The sequence below is a fragment of the Symphalangus syndactylus genome, chromosome 4 (assembly GCF_028878055.3).
Source record: "Symphalangus syndactylus isolate Jambi chromosome 4, NHGRI_mSymSyn1-v2.1_pri, whole genome shotgun sequence".
In the NCBI taxonomy this organism is placed as follows: Eukaryota; Metazoa; Chordata; class Mammalia; order Primates; family Hylobatidae; genus Symphalangus; species Symphalangus syndactylus.
Genome location: NC_072426.2, coordinates 89,975,961 through 89,992,618, shown reverse-complemented (window position 1 = coordinate 89,992,618; position 16,658 = coordinate 89,975,961). Strand labels below are relative to the sequence as shown.

General features: G+C 45.3%; 1 long non-coding RNA gene across 4 annotated transcripts in view; it reads right to left on the bottom strand.

Moving 5' to 3' along the window:
- The window catches only part of LOC134736413 (uncharacterized), a 125,597-nt gene that overhangs the window by 65,488 nt on the left and 43,451 nt on the right, over positions 1-16,658 (bottom strand). The window contains exon 5 of one of the 4 annotated variants that reach the window (XR_010120412.1): positions 7,067-7,206. The exons of the other annotated variants lie outside the window; for them this stretch is intronic. This is a non-coding gene — a long non-coding RNA (uncharacterized lncRNA). Of the gene's footprint in view, positions 1-7,066; positions 7,207-16,658 lie in introns of those variants that run through there. 4 annotated transcript variants of the gene reach the window in all.

The following is a 16,658-nucleotide window of genomic DNA, read 5'->3' as shown; positions in this document are numbered from 1 at the left end:
CCTTCACCCTGCAGCTTCAGGGTGAAAACTTTGGCCTTCAGCTTGTAATACAGGCCAGAATGACTTCTAGGCAGCATTTACATGAGAAGCACTGATCTCAAGTCAAGGATATTTTTTTCTTGTAAAATGTGTGCAATTCTCAGAGAGCTAAGAGATTACTCTGTAAGAAGAAACATGAGCCTGCTTTTTCTTAGAGTTGTCACTGGTGAATAGTGTTACTGCAGGTTAATGAATTTTTCCAAAAGAATGAACTGTCATGGGGGTAAAGAAGAGTGAGAAGAGGGAAGAGGGTGATTACCTGTGTGACTGTAGCACAGGCTTCATTAACTAACACTTCTCACTACAGACAATTGCAAGTAAATCTCAGCTAGATAGAGATTCGTGTCCATCGGAGATGGATTCTAACTATACATCTGAAAAGAGCGAGTGTCTCTCTGCTCAGCCACCAGATAACAGTAAATACATAGCTGCAGGGTTTCTGTGGGTGGTCTCAGGATTTCCACCTCTCTTAGACAAAACAAGAACTAGGAATACTACTTAACCCTCTTTTTGCAGAAATGCCACCCACCCTAGCATAGTAGATGACCACAAGCACAAGGAGGGGAGGTGAGAGGCCCACCTCTCACCTCCATATAACGACCAGAGAATCTCATTTTGTCCAGGGAGAAGTTGAGTTTCTGTAATCAGTTCCTTTTCGTGCTTGCCACTGAAGTGTAACCATGCACCAGCAACATCGGTGTCCCCTGAGAGGTTGTTAGAAACAAGGCAGAATCCCACATCAGCCCTCCTAAATCAGAATCTCTGTAGGGGATCCTAAATGCAGATTCTGACTCAGGTGGTCTGGGGTGGGACTTGAGATTTTGCATGTCAAACAAGCTCCTGAATAATGTCAATGTTGTTGGATTAGCTCTGCAGAGGAGTGACAGTTTAGGATGAAGCCAATGCCTTAGCACAGAGCTAATCCTAGCCAGGTTACTCAGAATCGTTGGGGGGTTTTGCCAATCAATTACAATTTTGAGCCTGGCTCTGTCCTAAGGCATCTACTTCATCCTAAACTGTCACTCTTCTGCTACTACTGGTGCAGGGCCAGCTAACAATCCACCCAAAATATGTGCACCTTCTTCAACAGTATGCAGTATTTTCTGGGAGGGAGTTCTCAGGCATTGCTGAAGCTTCCCACCCCTTCTCCAAGAAGCCATGTGACCAGCTGTGGCTATGGGATCTGATGGTAGAGCAACAAAAGGAAAGAGCTTCGGTCCCTGAGTCAACACATAGAAGAAAACACTCTCTGACCTTCAGTCCTGCATTGAATTGTTACATGCGCAAGAAGCAGATTTTTCTTGTTTTATGCAACTGAGACTGGGATTTCTTTGTTCCAACAGCTAGTGTACACTCATACTAACACCACTATTACTCTCTCTCACAAATTATAATAGCTACATTTTATTGAGCTGTGGCTACTCCCTGCTAGACACTGTGCAAGATGTTTTATATATATTGTCTCTAATCCCCCACAGCTATTAGGACTCTCATTTTGCAGAGGTAGAAACAATAGCTCCAGAGAGATTAAATAACTTGCTCAGGATCCCACCTCTCGTGAGAACAGAGCTGGAATTCAAACCAGGTGTGTTCTATTGTGAATGAGAGCAAAGCTGGGACTCAGTTCCGTGGAGATTTGTCTGCAGAATGAAATGAGATTTCATCTCGGGCTAGTTATTACCACATCAGACTGCTGCCTTCATGGACTTTCCCAAATGGCCTTTCTCGGCCTGCCTCTGTCCTTGGTACTCTCCCTTGCAAGGTAATTACTAAGAAAAATCCTGATGATATGCAGAAATTCTCCACCCATCTAGCCCCAGGCCCCTCCTGGAGCTGCCTTCTCTCCAGTGTCTCTCTGTATTTTGCAGCACAAAGTGGTCGCTGTCAAGATGGTTTAATGTTCCTTGTAGGTCAAGGCTATTGGTTGCTTCAGCGATGCCCTTATTGCTGAGCTAGCCTCCTTCACCAGCTGTTTCTGTTTTTGTGGGGTTTTTTTCCTTCCCGCTTCTCTTCCTTGTTACACAGACACCTACATGCAGAGCCATAAGAGCAGCTGCACTAAAGCCTTCCCAGCCAGGGGAAGCACTAACACTTGGGGAGTGGGGATGGCAGAATCAGCTGCTGTATGCCCTACTCACAGCTCTGGTCCATGGACCCTCAGGTCTGAGCCCCTGCCATGGACTGCCAGCCTTCCCAGCATGGCTCATGTGCCCACTTTCCCTCAGTCTTCACCTCGCAGCCAGCCTCTGCTGCTTCCTGCATGTGAATTCGACCAGTAAGATGGTCACTCTCATTTCATGGCTCCTCTGGTATCCTCAGCTATGCTGTTGAAGTTACTGCAGGAGAGAGGGCAGTGATGAGCGAGTTCCAAGATTTGGATTAGGCTCAGGAACAGAATGTGCATTCTACCTAAGATAGCCAGGGGCCAAAATGACAAGAAAAAAGAGGATCCAAAGTTCTTCACCTATGAACATCCCCCATACCTTGCACATATAGCAGGTACTCATTAAGTACCCATAGTAGTACTATGTAGTAGTACTGGTAGTAGTAGTAGTTTATGCTCATTATACTCATTAAGTACTAGTTGCATAAACAATTGAATTAATTAGCAAATAAATAAATGTTAGATGTATATGCAAAAATGTCCTAAAGTAGAACTGAAGATTTAATGTATCAAAGGGATCAGGGATTATGGAACACTTTATGAAGGATGAGTCATTTAAGCTGGGGTTTGGAAGGATGAATAGAAGCTCCCTATGGAGATAGGAGGCAGAAGAACTCACTTCTCAGATACTTCCATCTGTGCTTTGTACCTACAGAGGAGAGCTGAGCTTCATGATAACTTTGAGTGCACTCACCAATAATGAGTGTCTTGTTCTTTCCCTGATGTGTTTATCCGTCTCCAATTAGATCCTCATGGGCCTCTGATTACCATGCCAAAGCAGCTGATGAAAAGAAAGTCTGGAAAGCAGGCTCGTTGACAAAGCACTGGTAACTGATTTGAAAGGACCCCCCAGACAATGCTTCCTATGCTGACAGCAAACACTGAGAGCTGGTGTGGCCTGCACGGAGCATGCACATGATAAGGGATATCTTATCCCACATCAGCCCTGGGAGGATATCTTATCCCACATCATCTTATCCCACAACAGCTCTGGGAGGAAGACTGAGGTACAGAGGGTTAAATGATTTATCCTGGTTGGCAGGACTTCGAAGAGCTGTAGAGCCAGAATTCAAACCCAGTTTGATGATATCCCAGGATGCCTGAACACCTTTGTGTGAAGCCAAGCATGATCCTTCTATCTCTGACCACCATAGGCTAAGGCTCCAGAAGGAACCATTTTCTTCAGTTCACAGGTTATGCAGTACACAGTGGCACCTGCTGAGGTAGCCAGTGAGATGGAAATCTAGCCCATCCCTCCGGTTCATGCTGTGCTTTGGGCCTGGAAGAGATGCCTCTGCCTTGGCTCCCTGACCCACATGTCCTGGGGATGTGCCTAGAATTGACACCTTTTTTCTAATTTCATGTGCCCAGGGGTGACACTTTTTCCTAATTTGCTCAAAGGCACTGTATAGTATAGCCTGCAAGCTTTTCAGCTCCTCAGTGATATAACAAAGTAGATTATCTGGGGGACTTTGAGGTCAACAAGGCTGAGATTCAAATCCCTGCTATGCAACATACAGATTTAACATGCTGCATGACCTGAAGCAAATTATTTAACTTATCTGCATCTCAAAAGTCTTAATTTATAAGTTTAGGATAATATTACTTGTCTCAGCAGAAAATTCGAGTTAAAAATGAAGTTGCAATGGCTTCGGTGCTTAACAAATATTAATTCCCAGCAAACAAATCTGGGAGCCAGAAAAGGTCTGGGAAAAAAACTAAAGTATCTCCCAGGGCAAAATGAGTTGCTCAGTGGAGACATTACCCTCCTACATTTGGGAGTGTTGTCCAGATTTTACCTCCTTCTCACATAGGAGTGGACGTGTAGTCTTTCTGTCCCAGGCACCATCAACCTTCCTCCCCAGCCTTCTAGCAGCGTGGAGTCGGGGACTGGGGGGCAGAGAATCCTCTTCCTGCAATAACTGAAAGCCTGCTCATGTTCAAAGACTAAAGAAGTACCAGAAAGAATTCTAGAAGGGAGCTCAAGCACACGGCTGTGGACCAGTAGTAGACAGACTTTTACAATGAAGACATGGTAGTCTGAGTTTTTGTCCCAATTCTGACATAGACCCCCCTGTGTCACAGAGGTAGTTATTTTATTTGTCAGAGTCTAAATGAGTGCTGGCCAAGTTGAGGATAATAACATCTCCAATAAGATTATTGCCTAATGACATTATATTTAATTATCATAAATGGTGCCAAGCATATACAAAAATGCAATAATAGTTTTTGAAGATGTTATTAACGTATCCCTTATTTACCTTGGAGTCTGGTTTGTAAGAATCAAATGTGACTATTTACATGCAAATGTTTAGCAAATTGCAAACACTCAGCAAATATTACTCCTTGTGCCTCAGTTTCCTCATCTGTAAAGGAGGGAGCCTATGGCCTGTCTTTGCCCCTCTATCTCACAGGGTTGGTAAAGAATCAAATTAAGTGAGAGATGGAAAAATGTGGCTGTGAGCTGATTCAGTCTACAATGGGTATCGTCTTTGGTTCTGTTAACAGGATACAAAACAGCAGGCAGCTGCTTTCAAAAATATATATATATACCCTTTCAAGAAAGAGAGCTTTCTCCCAACCCTGCCTGGTTCCCTACAAGGAGTCCTGGGGCCATTTTTACTTGACTGTGGGGCCTGAAACCCCTGTCAAACAAATATACCAACGTTTCCCAGATCTCTAAGAATAAGAAAGCCGTCCAGTCTGTCTCAGAGCCCCTGAAGCCCATGATATAGAAGAGGAATCAGGAGCCACTGCTGAGGTCCCCATCATACCCCATCCCCAACTCCCAGTGCTGTCACCAGCACCCCCACTGAGCCACAAGGGACCCCTCAGGTGCCTGCTAGGAAAGGAGCTGGAGGGAGGGGCTCAGGAAACAAAGGTCCTGGTTTAATTAATGGCTTGTCTTTGTGCAAGAGAGGGAGCTGGGAGAAGGGAACAGCCAGCAAGCAGGCAGGGTGAAGCAGGGCTGGCAAGCACAGGCCTGCAGCCGGTGTTCGCTACTGTCCAGGGGCCCCCATCTGGAAGACAGGATCAGCTCGCCTCCCTCTGATGGATCACCAGGACTCTGAGTAGGTCAAGCCACCTTGGACACGTGTCTCCATGTGGTGCAGTAGAAGCAGCATTTCAGGGTAGAAATGTCAGAGAGAAAGGTCTTGAAATAAAGATGCTGACCTCTCCTGCAGCTTTTTAAGCCTCTGAGCCCTGAAGCACCAAAGGCCACCCCAGAGGCCCTCCTGCCGAGCCGAGGTGCTCACAGGTGCATGACACTGCAGCTATAAATGCTCCAAATCCCCCCACACCCCAGGAGACCTCCACCCAGCCAGCTCCCCTGCCCATTTCCATGTGCCCAGCTCTTGGGAGCCCAAGCCATGGCTGATTAGTCTCAACTTGAATGTAGAAATAAAGACGTGTCTGGAGCACAGAAGAACTTGACCCAAACTGGGAAGCCCAAAGGCCTTCTGCCAAGGCAGGCTCCTGAGCTACTGGGAAAGAATGAGTAGGAGTGAGCCAAGGGCAGGGCTGGGTGGGGCATTCTGACAAAGACAGTGTCCTCAGAAAATTCATGGAGGCACAAGCTAATAAAGTGAGCAGACAGGTTCCAAGAGGTTGAGGTTGCTAGGAAATGAGACGATGTCACTGGAGAGTGAGGCCAGAGAGGGCTAGGCACCACTGAGGATGTGTGTCTGGGAGGCTGGGGGTTTTGGAGGCTGGGCACGGGCCTGAGGGCAGGAAGGAACTGCTGTAGAACCTGGCACAGGTGACAATGGGTGCAAAGCTGCATTCAGAACAGAACACTCATTCTCAGAGCCACATGGAGACTGTATTGGAAGGATCAAGACTGGCAGAGAAATAGACCATCCCATAAGAGGCAGAGATTGTTCAGGTAGAATTTTCCATAAAACTTAAGTCCTGCTCAAATAAGGAGTTTGATATCTGAAGGAGATGTATGGTGGTGAGGGGTTGCAGGCAGGCTATTGGCTCATAGAATGGTAGGTGGCACTGCCAGTCAAAACAGGGAATACCAGCATCTATGGAGAATAACAGGTGGGGAGGCAAGTTGAATGTGAGGAACCTGGAAGATCTGCATTTGGAGATGAACAGTTGACCACTGGCTTATCAATCTGTGGCTCCTTCTTGCCAACATTCTGCAGGGACCACATCTGCTGGTACACAGTAGGTGCACAAGAATGCACAATGAGTGCATGCTTTGAGGCTTAGGGCAAATCACTCAAGAGACACAAGGATGGAAAGAAGGAAGTATATTAATACTCATCGACACAGAGATATATTGATGACATACAGACTGTGCCCTATTTAATTTGTACAATAATCTAGGAAGTAGTATTCTTATTTCCATGTTGCTGCAGAGGAAGTTAAAGACACAAAGGGGAAAATAAGTTATCCTTTCCCACAGCTTCTTAGAGGCACTCCTACACTTCAAGCCTTTTCTAGCTTGAGAAGCCATGGTTGGGAGCTCCAGCTGTAGAGTCAAATGGTCCTGGATCAAACCCTGGGCATTGCCCACCAGCTGTGTGGCTTTAGAGATGTTACTTAACAGCTCTGAGGCAGCTTCTTCAACTATAAAATGGGATGATATACAGTGCATATCTCCTGGAATGGTTTGAAGATTTGCATGAGATGTTGCAAGTAAGCATATAGCACAGCTCCTGGCAGACAGGAAGCACTCAATAAATGTCAACTCATCCTGCTCCAGAGCCTCGCCCCCTCCCTCTGTGTTGCACTGTCAGAGGCAATGGCAGAAGCAGCAGAAAACCAGCCAGTGGTTGCTGTTTGCTGTCCTTTTAAGAAAAAGGTCACTTCATTCACTGTCAGGTAATCAGCCCTAGAGGTAGAGGCTGCCCAATGGTAGTGTCTTTTTTCTTGAGAAGTGTATCAAATGCATTGATAAGAAAAAGCCAGGACCTTCTCAGAAGTGTTGCTTGTGCCTGAATTCATTCTTCAGTCTTTGGGAATATACTAACTCTTGTATCAGATGTATTCTGGAACAGAAATCAAGAGCTTGTTTTCAATATATCCTCTGTCTTATTCTCACTCTCTCTCTCTCTCTGACACACACACACACCTCTTTTGCCTTTGAAACAATCTCAGTTTGACCTCAAAAGCCAGTGTTTTGAAACCAGTGTTTTCAAAGTGTAGTTGCAGGATCAACAGAAGCAACATATCCTGAGACTGTGTTAGAAATGTGAATTCTCAAGCCCTATACTGGACCTCTTGAATCAAGTTCTGCGAGTTGGGTCCAGCTTGTAGTTAACAAGCCCTTCAAGTGACTCTGAGGCTCACTCAAGTTTGAGACTTATCACCTTAGACAAAGGTAAAGAGGATCCTGGCTTGCCACTTATGGGATTGAAAGTGAGGGGAGGCCAATGGGGTCAATCCTCACCCAACCCCCAACAGTGGCATCAAAGGTCCTACCTTGGCTAACCCATTTTCCTTCCATCTCCCATACCCTGGGCTACCTTGGAGAGCTCATGACAACAGACATCTGTAATTCTGAAGGTAGGTTCAAGCAACAGGCTGGCTAGTCCTAACCTGAGCCAAGAATTATTCAACCCCAAACCTAAAGCCAGAAAAAGATCTTATAAAACCAATCTTCTGTTGTCTGTGTTTCCAAATCATCCCACCCTTCAGATGCCTACTAAAACAATTAATGCCTCCATATTTGTTTCTACTCCAAGAAACAGGTTTTAACAGCAATCAAAACTGCAAATGCCAACAGAGATTGGGCTGCCAACCTGAATAGATGAAGTGACCTGGTTTGGGGAGTTGTTGGGAGTGGTGAGGCCTGTGGGAAAAAGAGGACATGACAATTTACAAGAAGCAACTGAGCATCATCCCGGCTGTGGCCTTGTAGGGTGTAAGTCTAACAGGGCCAGATTTCATATTTGAGGCAAAGACAGAAGTCAAATGCTTGCATCGCCCTCCAATGCAAATGTTAGCTCAATTGTTTTTCAAACATTGTGCTGGTCATACAGCAGCAGACTTGGCTACAGGCTGTTTGTGACCTCTGCTTAGCAGAAATACAGAACTCCTCTTTTTAAAAGAGCAGTTCAGGGATTTTCTTTTTTTTTTTTTTTACTATAATTAACTTAGGATCTTGTTTTGTTTTGTTTTTTGAGACAGTGTCTCACTCTGTTGTCCAGGCTGGAGTGCAGTGGTGTGATCTCGGCTCACTGCAACCTCCGCCTCCCAGGTACAAGTGATTCTCCCAGCTCGACCCCCCCATTAGCTGGGACCACAGGCATACATCACCATGCCCAGCTAATTATTTTGTATTTTTAGTAGAGATGGGGTTTCACCATGTTGCCCAGGTTTGTCTCGAACCCCTGAACTCAAGCAATCTGTCCATCTCAGCCTCCCAAAATGCTGGGATTACAGGCATGAGCCACCGTGCCAGGCCAGTTTTTTTATTTATGTATTTATTTTGTGATAGAGTCTTACTCTGTCACCAAGGCTGGAATGCAGTGGCACAATCACAGCCCACTGCAGCCTTGATATCATGGGCTGAAACAATCCTCCTGCTTCAGCCTGCCAAGTAGCTGGGACTATAGGCACATGCAAGCACACCCAGGTAATTCTTTGATTTTTTCGCAGAGATGAGGTCTCACTATATTGGCCAAGCTAGTCTCAAACTCCTGGGCTCAAACGGTCCTCCCACCTTGATCTCCCAAAGTGCTGGGCTTAAAGGCATGAGCCACCGCACCCAGCCTACTTTGTTACTATTTGCCATGTAATTATGCAGTAATAAAAGACTGCAGCTTTTATTAAATGAGGTTTCAAATCTCTAAGACCAACAAACGCTCTAGACAGCACAAGTGAACCAGCACTAACCACTTACATTTCCCTTCCTAAAAACCTAACACAGCTTCAAATTAGAAGGGAAACACTAATAGAAGGGAAGATGAGACAATGACTACTGTTTTTACATTCATCCCTGGATTAGACTGTCTCTTCCAAGGATGCTCTTTGAGTAAACAGTGACATCCACTGGTTAAAAATCAGATCCTGCAACATACTCACTCAAGAAAAGAAACAGGTTAGCAAGATATCTTTGATCTAGGCTGGGGATTCTCAGTTACCAACAGACAGCAAAGAGAAATTAATCCAGAGTCAAGACAAAGCAGATCTTGAGAGAACAGAGATGTTAATAAGAACAAGGGGGAAATGTGATCCCCAGTACATGCCAGGCTGCTTTGGGAATTACAGGAGTCTCCTCACTGTGCTCGACGCCAGAGCCAGAAGGGACCTGTGGCTCTGCACCATCTAGTACAGGACCCTGACCCCTCATGATTACTGAGTTCTTAGGTTATGGCCAGTCTGAATGGCAATGTGCTATAAGCATGAGCTACACACTGATTTTGAAGGATTATTAATGAAAAAAATACAAACTATCTCATTGGTAATTTTTATATTTATGACATGCTGAAATAATATTTTGGATTATGTTGGGTTAAATAAAATATGCTATAAAATTAATTTTACCAAGTTGGATTTTTTTTTACTTTTTTATTATAAGTACTAGCACCGTTATATCTCATCTAGCCTCATTGTTCTCAGCCCTGCTGAGGATCAGAATCTCCTGAGGAGCTTCTAATATATACATACGTGGGGGCCCCACCCTCACAAGTACTCATTCAAGTGGTGGAGGGATGTAATTGACAGAAACACCATGAACTGTATTCTCCTTCGGTTTCCTTTCTCTACATCTAAGCTCTCCTTTATCCCCCTGAATGTTATTGATCTGTAGTCCTCCTTAAGCACCACTTTCATCTTGTACTTCCCCATTCACAAATATATAATGCCTTCATTCACTTAACAGTCGTTAGGCACCTACCACGCAATTCAGGCCCTGGAGATGCAGGATGAAGGAGACAGATAATATTCCTCTGTCTTGGAGCTTACATTTGGGGTGGAGCGGGAGAGATCAATCAAATCAGTCAATCAAGAAAAATATTAGCAGAGAACTAGAAAAGAGGGATATGAGAAGGAGAGATTGCATGGCCACTTTAGGCTAGATGGCTTTGGATGGCTGCTCTGAGGCAGTTCAACTGAGGTCTGAGCAGTGCCAGCTGTGAGGTCAAGAGAAGGAGCATTGCAGGCAGGGTAAACCCAAAACAGAGGCTGACAGTGGTAAGTTGGCTGGTGCATTTGAACAGCCAAAAGAAGGCCATGGTGGCTATAGCAAGGCAAGTTTAACCAGGATTGGAGGGGTGAGAGAGGAGAATGGGGACTGGGACTTTACTAAGGAAGTAATTATTAAGGAGGTGTTATGGTCTGAATGTTTGTGTCCCCCCAAGCTTCCTACGTTGAAAGCTTTACCTCCTTAGAAGGTAAGAGCTTTGGGAGGTAGTTAGATCATGAGGATAGAGCCCTCATGAATGGGATTGGTGCACTTATAAAAGGGACCCCAGAGAGCTCTCTCACCCTTTTTCTGCCATATGAGGATACAACGAGAAGTCAGCAGTCTGCAACCCAGAAAACGGCCTTCACCAGAATTGACCATGCTGTCAGCCTGATCTTCCCAGCCTCCAGAACTGTTAGAAATAAATGTATGTTTTTTATAAGCCACCCAGTCTATGGTGTTTTTTTACAGCAGCCTGAACCAATTAAAACAGGCGGAATCAAGGATTCAAAGCCTGAACTAGGACAAGGTGAAGCAGGAGCGGGAAAAGGAACACGCCAAACAGAGGCAAGGATTCTGAACAAAGCCTCTGCGGCAGTAAGAAGGATGCCCAAAGGCCTGGAGACAGGCCCATATGCCTGGAACACAGTGGGGAATGGGGTCAAGGTCAGAGCCAGAGACACAAGTCTCTGGTATGTAGGAAATCTCTGTGTCTTCCTCTCAATTTTGCTGAGCCTAAAACTGTTCTAAAAAAAGTAAAGTCTTTTAAAAAATTGAGGAACTCCCTCTCACAAGAAAAAAACTAAGTTGCTAGATGAGATATATCAGGGCCTCTGTACTTACTGTTTTCTCTGGCTGGGATAATCTACCCTTGTACTTGGGTGTGATTAATGCCTTCATATTCATCAGTTTTTGCACAGTTGGCCTTTCTAGACCACTCTATATAAGACAGCACCCCATCAGTATCTAGCCCCAGCTTTATTTCCTTCATAGCACTTCAAATTACATATATTATTGTCTGTGTGTGTGTGTGTGTGTGTTTCATAAACAAGAAATGTACCTGTTCACCAATACACGGCCAGCATCTTGTTTATAATACCTAGGACACAGTAAGTATTCAGTAGATATTTGCTGAATGAAAAAAGAAAACATCGCTTGTCTGTAATGTGGAGAGGAATAAATAGAGTAGGACCACAGTGGAGAAAGGCAGATGGCCAGAAGACTATCACAAATGGTCCAGGTGAGAAACAATGGTTTGGAGTAAGGTGATAGAGAGGGAGAGCTCAAGATAAGGGAAGCCGGTGATGTACAGTGGGTAGGGAGAAGAGGAATGTATCAAGGATAATTCTCAGGATGTAGGGTGGTGATGTTCATTGAGTTGGAGAACACCGGAAGAGGACCAATTCTAAAGAGGAAAGCCTCACATTTGATTTTGAAAGAGTTGATCTTCAGATACTTTTGAGAAAGCCAAAGGAAAATATTTAGAAGGCTAGTGGATTCTGAAGTATTTACAGACGAAATGATGTGATGATTTTGATCATCTTCAAATTACACCAACCAGGCAGAGGATGAGGAGGAGCAAGGGAGATAGAAGAAACAAAATGCACAAAGTCAAGAGTAGCTGAAACTAGATTCTAATTATTAGTGGTTCATTAAATTGTTCTATTTTGATATGGGCTTAAAATTTTCCAGAGGGGAAATAAATGCTTTAAAGGATACAGGTGTATATATGTCTGGAGCAAAAGGGGAAAGGCTCAGACTAAACATATAAATTTGGATGATACATATTTAAAGGTGGTCATTAAAGCTATGAACATGGATAAAATCTTCCAGGCAGAAAGAATAGAGTAAATATCTAGGAGGCATCAGGCCTCTTCTTGTAGAAATCTGTCATGCAGTGACTGAGCAGAGGCAAATGCACCTGCAGAAGAGACTGGATGCAGTGGCCAAGAGAAAGAAACCTAGTCGAATGGGTGTGACTCCACAGACAGGTTCAACTGATGCCATAGAGGAGGAAGCTCTATTTCTTAGCTTATGTAGCAGTCAGAGAGGATCACATTCTTTGAGCATCTGACAGGGTGCCAAGTGGAAGGGGCCTGGCTGATTCTTGTGGTCCCAAGCAGGGCAACATGGGTTAGTGCAGAAGTCTTGGGTAGGCAGGTTTCCCCTCAGTGTGCAAAGGGGGTGCTCAGAGAGGCCTTCATTTGTTAAAAAATGTTTTTGGTGTAATGCACTGTATCAAGCAGCAGAGAGGCATAGAATTTCTCTGGAAAAACAGGGAGTTTGTAAACAGAGCCTGGGAATGAATTGGGATAAATAAAACAATGAGCATGAAACAAGGGTCTGATGGTGTGGGCACCTCTTCTATCTCCCTCAAGCTGCTATTCACATTCTTCTTTCTGTCATTATTTTTCTTGAAAGTACTTTCTTCTCTGCTAGAGTTTAACTTATTTTCCTTTGTTTTTCCCTTTCACAACCCCTGGCACATTAGACTGGAAAATGTTCATTGACTGCAGAATGAGCAAGCCCCTGTGCCATGTCTTGGCCAGCTCTCATGCTTGGTGGATGCTGCCCTTCCTGGACATACTTCCTCCTCTGCACAGGGCTGGGGAGACTCAGAAGCCAGACCACCCAGGTGTGAATCTTGGCTCCCTCTCTTACTGGCAGAGAGACCTAATCTAGCAAGTCATCTTATCTCTGTGTGCCTCTAGCTCCACCAGCAGTAAGCAGAGGGAATGAGGCTGGACAGAGTGGCTCATGCCTATAATCCCAACATTATAAGAGGCCAAGGCAGGAGGATCACTTGAGGCCAGGAGTTGGAGACCCACCTGGGCAACATGGTGAGATACCATCTCTACAAAAAAAAAAAAAAATTAGATTAGCTAGGTCTAGTGGTGGGCACCTGTAATTCCAGCTCAGGAGGCTGAGACAGGAGGTTTGCCTGAGCCCAGGAGGTCAAGGCTGCAGTGACCTGTGATCAGGCTTCAGTGAGCTATGATTACACCACTGCACTCCAGCCTGGGTAACAGAGCAAGGCCCTGTATGAATGAAGATGAGGGAATAACAGTCACTATTTGAGAGGTTTGTGAGGATTCAAGGAGCCACCATGGGAAAAGGAGTTAGAGCAGTGCCTGGAAAATAACAAGCTCTGAGTAAAGATTAGCTCTCATTATTCTCTACCCATCCCAAATGCATGCTCCTCCTCCTCACCCCACCTCAAGTCCAGCTCCATGTTCTGTGACCTTGCTCACGGATTGTGTCTAAAACCTCAAGTGCCCTTGCCGCAGTTCCCTGGCAGATATCCAGGCATCTTTCAAATCCCAGGCCCCAGCTCCAAGCTCCTAGCCCCAACCTCACAGTGTGGGTGTTTAGATCATTCTTCTCTAGACCAGAAACCCCTGAGGTCAGAGATGGGGTCTCACCTCTTCATGCAACTTGTACCTAATGCAGATACCTAATGCAGATCAGGCACATGGGAGACGTCTGATGACGGTTTCATGAGGACATGAATACCGAACTTGGAATCACACGAAGCAATGTTTGAGTCCAGGCTCTGCTATGAAGTTTGCAGACAAATTCTCTGTGCTTTGGATCTCAGTTTGTAATCTGAAAAATGGTGCTTGCAATGTCTGCCTTATAATGTTGCCGTGATAATTGAAATACCCAAGGGAACATAAGGTACAATTCCTATTACTTCCGCATCCCCTTCAGGATTCAGGTGCTCTGTAAAAGCCTTCACCATGCCCTTGGCCCTCCCTCACTAGCCTGTGAGCCCTTCTCTTTGTTAGCCTGTTTTCAGCTTCTTTTGTTAAGAGTCCAGCTCCTCCACCTGGCAGTGAAGGCACTGAGACCTGGAATTTTCCTTCTGTCTCTTCTAATAAATGCAGGTGCAGCTTCCTTTAATGGGTTGTCAGTGGGCAGTAAGAAGCTGGACTGCACAATTAAATGAAACAAATGCCTGGCCATCTCTGCTAACAGCTGTGAAGCTCAGGAAACCCTTATGTCCTGAAAAACTGAGGTTTTATTTAGCATCTGTATATTAAAATTACAGCCCACTCCTTTTGGAGATGGCATTGTTCCTGTGCTCTTAGCATTATTTTCCCCTTAAATTTGGTAGTTCACACAGATGGGTAAAATGGCAGAGGGTGGAAGAGGATGAAAGCTGCTCTTTAGAAAAATAATTAACCTGCAAATTAAATAAAGACATACCTGAAACTGGGTATTTTATAAAGGAAAGAGGTTTGCAAATGTTTGCTGCTGCAGAAGGAGAATCTTTCATGCTGAACCTCAGCATCCAAGCCCCTGTAGTACCTGGGCCTCCTTCCTCTCACTGCCCTCAGCAACTCAGCCCACAAAGCTCTTAGCTGAGCCCCTGAGAAGTGAGACCCTATGGAAGCCAGGCTCCAGCCATCTGGATATCTACAGGGCTAGTGTAAGGTTGGGGGAAGCCCAAACAAAGCACCAATCCAGGGTCCTAGAAGGCCACCTGGGCCCCCTGTGTTGCATGTCAATACAAATCCACCCTTGCTGGGGGACCTGAAGTTCATCTTAAACCAGGCCAGAATGCATTGTTAGTGGCCCTGTTTATCCCATAAACAAAGCCTGGTGTACAAATGAAAGTCCTGGGCTTCCTTGATTGGGGCGTCTCTCAAATGTCCTGTAGGAGGCTGGTTAGTTTTCTTCTGGTCATGCTAGCTCAGGAGGGACTGGTATTAGCTTTAGCTTATGGTTTTACTTTCCAGGCTAAGAAATAGAATATTTGCCACAGGGGGTGGGCTCTGCTTTCTGGAGAATGATCATTAGTATTAACATTTTTTTTTTTTTTTTTTGAGACTGAGTCTCGCTCTGTCACCCAGGCTGGAGTGCAGTGGCGCGATCTCGGCTCACTGCAAGCTCCGCCTCCTGGGTTCACACCATTCTCCTGCCTCAGCCTCTCCAAGTAGCTGGGACTACAGGCGCCCGCCACCACGCCCGGCTAATTTTTTGTATTTTTAGTAGAGACGGGGTTTCACCGTGGTCTCGATCTCCTGACCTCGTGATCCGCCTGCCTCGGCCTCCCAAAGTGCTAGGATTACAAGCGTGAGCCACCGCGCCCGGCCTCGGTATTAACATTTTTTTAACCAGTGTTTACTGAGCACCAACTACGTGCTGGCTAGGAGGAGAAGTGTATTAGTCCATTCTCACACTGCTAATAAAGACATTCCTGAGACTGGGTATTTTATAAAGGAAAGAGGTTTAATTGACTCACAATTCAGCACAGGTGGAGAAGCCTCAGGAAACTTACAATAATGGTGGAAGGGGAAGCAAATATGTCCTTCACATGGCAGCAGCAAAGAGAAATGCTGAGCGAAGTAGGGGGAAAGTCCCTTAGAGAACCATCAGAACTCATGAGAACTCACTCACTATCACAAGAACAGCATGGAGGTAACTGCCCCCAGGATTCAAATATCTCCCACTGGCTCTCTCCCATGATATGTGGGGATTATGAGAACTACAACTCAAAATGAGATTTGGGTAGGGACACCGCCAAACCATATCAAGAGGCAATTAACGACATCAGAACAGATGGGGTTTCTGGGATGAATGACTGAGACACAGGGAGACAAAATAACACATAAACAGAAGGGGGCAACTTACTGTGGTCAATGATGAGCCCTGTTACAACCCAGGGAGCCAAAGCCAAGGGAGCTGAATCCCGCAGCGGGCTCTTTGAGACAGAGCGTGCCCGAGTGCCTATGCCTCCCGCCTGCACCGGCTGCGACATTGAGTGGACCCCTGAAACTTTTGAATCTGAGGTCCTTCATCCACAGAATGGAGGTGATAATCTGGTAAACATTAGCTTCCTTGTCCTTAGGGTAGGAAATCAGAGCACTGGAGAAATGGTGGGCTTTGGAAGCAGAAAGAACGGATTTAAGTTCACCAGTGTGTGCTGACTTGCTGTGGGAGGTTGGGAAAGTCACTTACCATCTCTGAGCCTCATCCTCTCATCTCTTTACTGAAGATGATAATGCCTGCCTCACAGGGTGGTGAGGGACAATGAGTTGCTACATGGGAAACCCTGGAAAGCCCTGAACAGTCACTGAGTCCCAACCCTTTGGTCCATGAGACATTCCAACTTTTCAGGGAAGAGAGCATGTCCAGACTTGCTCACAAGCATATCTTTGGTGCTTGGCCCTAGGGCACCCAACACATGGGAAGTAATAAAAATTTTTGTTGAAGGAACGAACCTCCTAATTTTACAACGGGGAAACAAAGGTATTAAAGTAACTTAACAACCTTAGATCTTTTCAAGGGCAATTTTGCTCAAAGTCA